This window comes from Corylus avellana, chromosome 2 (genome assembly GCF_965113065.1).
Source record: "Corylus avellana chromosome 2, dhCorAvel1.hap1.2, whole genome shotgun sequence".
Classification (NCBI taxonomy): Eukaryota; Viridiplantae; Streptophyta; class Magnoliopsida; order Fagales; family Betulaceae; genus Corylus; species Corylus avellana.
The window spans coordinates 31604596-31608359 of NC_142491.1; the positions used below are offsets into that span (position 1 = coordinate 31604596).

Here is a 3764-nt window from a genome sequence, read left to right on the forward strand (position 1 = left end):
ATGGAGGGTGATTCGAACCAACTTCATCCGATGGTGGATGTTGAGGAGGATGTAGAGGAGTATGAAAATGAGGATTCTATTGGTATCAGCAATGTTGGTACTGATAGTCCCCCAGAAAATAAAGTGGCTCAAGATATTGTCTCGAATGAGGTTCCAAACCAAGAAGATCTAGAAAAGATTGCTTATCAGAGGAAGCAAAGGAAGAAGACCTCTCATGTTTGAGAGCATTATATTGAGGTGAAAATAAAAGGTAAGGCAAAACATCAATGCAAATAGTGTAAGATGACGTTTAGTGTGTCGAGTTCAAGTTGTACAAGTACTTTGGGTAGACACTTAAAAAAATGTAACACTTTCCTTGGTGCTAAAGATAAGAAGAAGCAAAAGGTTTTGTCTATTGACGGTACTATGGATGGTGATGGTGTGGGCAAATAAGAAAATTTACCTATGATGAAAGAAAATCAAGAGAACTTTGTTCTCATATGATTCTTTATCATGAATACCCATTTAATATTGTAGAGCATACATTATTTAATGAGTTTGCAAAGTCTTTAGAGCCGCAATGGGCAAAACTAAGTCAGGATGCAACAAAGAAGGATTGTTTTGCCACTTTTGAGATTGAGAAGTGGAAATTGAGGAATTTGTTGAGAGGTGTTCATAAAGTTAACATTACAATTGACATGTGGACTTTGCGCCAAAGATTGTCTTATATGGTTGTCACATGTCATTTCATTGATTCTGATTGGCGTCTAAATAGGCGTGTACTTAACTTTTGTAATGTGCCACCACCACACACCGGTTTTCTCATTGCTGATGCACTACAAAAAAGTTTTCGAGAGTAGGGGATTTTGAACAAAATTTCTTCCATCACAGTTGATAATGCAAAGGCAAATGATACATCCCTTAGAGTATTGAAAGATGTTTTTAACAGAAGAAAAGCTTTGCTTATTGGTGGAAAATTGTTTCATGTTCATTGTTGTGCCCACATAACCAATTTGCTAGTTCAAGATGGTCTTGATGAGATTTCTCTAATTGTTGATTGTGTTAGAGATGGAATTAAATACTTGGTGGCATCGGAGAGTAGGTTGATTAAGTTTAGTGAAATTGCAAAGCAATTGCAATTGGCCTTTAAGAAATTAATTTTGGATGTCCCAACTAGGTGGAATAGTACATATAAGATGCTCTCAACAACAATTGAGTTCAAAGGGGTCTTTCCGATGTATTCATACAGGGATAATGGTTTTCATTGGTCGCCATTTGATGAGGATTGGGAGAAAGTTGAAAATGTGTGTCAATTATTGGCGGTCTTCAATGATATAACTAATATTGTCTCAGGTAGTAATTACCCTACTTCTAATTTATTCCTACCTGAGGTGTAGAGATGAAATATGTATTGGCTACGAAGTGTGGAGATGAAAATGAGTACATTAAAGCAATGGCTCGTAAAATGAATGTCAAGTTTCTGAAATATTGGGGAGAGTGCAACTTATTGATGTCAATTGCTGCTGTGTTGGACCCAAGGAATAAAATGACATTGATACGATTTTGTTTCCCTTTAATATATCAAGATGGAGATGCGAAGAAGAAGATTGATCTTATCCTTGATGTTCTAAAAGAGTTATATAATGAATATCTTGAAGAATATAATGCAAATGTTATTGTACATAATGTGCAAAGTAATACACGTGAATGCTCTTCAAGCAGCTCAATCAATGCACCTGGGAAGAACATTCAAATTGGTAGAGAAATATTTGACTCATTCATTAGAACTGTTGATACATTGTAGCAGCCAGCCAAATCAAATTTGCAAGCATATTTAGAGGATAATGTATTAATTGTTGACAAAGGTGTGGAACTTAATGCCTTGGATTGGTGGAAGGCAAATACCCTTAAGTATCGCATTTTGTCTATAATGGCTAAGGATATATTGTCAACACCAATTTCTACTGTGACTTCTGAGTCCACATTTAATGCTGATGGAAGGGTTATTGATCCTCATAGACCTTCGTTGTCTGCAGAAATTGTTGAAATGTTACTATGTGGGGGTGATTGGGTTAGAGCACTATATGGGATGAAAAGGAAATGCAAAGTAAGTGTTTTTTTTTAGCAATTAGCTGCAATTGAGTAATTTTTATTACCCTTTGCATTTACAAAGTTCTAAATGTTGTTGTTTTTATTTTTATTTTTTATTATATCCTTTGGAGGAACCTGAATTGGAGATCAACCTACCAACGATACTGTAGCCAACGAACTATCATTTTAATTTTGATTTAACTTGTAGAACTTCTATAATTTAATAGCATATTTTGTTTGGAGACTTTTGTTGGAGAATATCATTTTCTTGAATTCTTGAAGAAATGAAGACTAAAGGTCCAAAGGTTTTTTGGTTGTCTAAGGTAATGTATGACTTTCTAATTAATGATTATTGCTTTCTTTTGCATTTACAAAGTACTAACTATTTTTAATTCTATATTTGTCTAAAATTAGGAGGAATATGAAGTGGAGATTGCTAGTTTGAAGTAATAGGACTGCTGTGCTGATTGCTGAACTACATATTTTAATATGATCATTGTCTCTTGAACTACACATTTTGTGGATTTCATTTGTTATTGCACTTTTGATGGTTATTGTTATGTAATATTAATCATGTGTTATTCAGTTTAAGTGTGTATTCAGGTTTTTTAGAAAATTTGTAGTATTAGTTTTATTCAGGTTGCTGCCTTGCTCAATTCCTACCTTGCTATATAGTTGCTGCCTTGATGTTAATTCATTTTTAATGATATGAAAAATTTAATTATGTAATTAAATTATACCTCTCTTGACATTTTAATCAAATGAAGTTTCTTCACATTGACTAATTAATGCAAGGGAGTAAAAATATATTAAATATTTTTTTTAGTGTGTATTCAGGTTATTGAGAAAATGCTGAAGTTGTTGAAATTCCTGCCTTGCTAGTTGCTACCTTGCATGGTTAGTGTTTCTTGTCTTTCATTTATAGGAATATGTATTTCTTGATGCTTCATGTATTATTTCTAATAATGATCATATTCTATGGTAAATGACTTGCTAGTAATTACTCTAAATTTTTTATTTTCTTTTCTTAGGTATGATGTTGCTACCTTCTTCCCTTGTGAATGATTTATCTCCACAGCATATATCCTAGACACTGAATATGATATTTCAAAAATCCCTTTTTCCAAACTTTGGTCATTAATGAATTTGCTGCCTTATTGGTTTGATAAATCTTGGTTTTTGATTACATGCTCATTTGAAAATTTATTGTTGCCTTATTTGTATATTGTTACCTTGGTACTTCTAAACCTCAAAGTTGAAGGTTGCTGGCAGTGGCTTTGATTGGAATTTTAACAGCTAAGTAAGCTTTTGAATAGTCAAATGACTCAAATCTTTTGTCAATCATATATTTAATTTATTTAATTTTATTTTTGTATCTCAATATTCAGAAAAAGGATGGTGCAACATTTTGCTAGAATTTGGAACTTGGAAGCATTGCATTATGCAGCTCTGCGCCAGTGCTAATGTCTACTGTTCAACCCCCGCATATCTTATGGATTTCAAGATTTCATTTGCAAATTGAACTTTTTATTTGTTGCACTCACTTGTTTAATGAAGACTCTTGTCTGTATTTTATTTTCAAAATGTAAAGTGATTGTAGGTTTTTTTTTTTTTTTGGAAACTTCAGAAAGCCCCCCTGAACTTTTAACCGTTTTGACATACCCCCCATGAATTTCCAAAACTCTCACTTAGGC

The 3764-nt window shown here is 33.2% G+C and overlaps 1 pseudogene; it reads left to right on the forward strand.

The window, feature by feature from the left end:
• On the forward strand, positions 1-2520 carry LOC132174242 (zinc finger BED domain-containing protein RICESLEEPER 2-like; annotated as a pseudogene).
• Positions 2521-3764: the final 1244 nt, after the last annotated feature.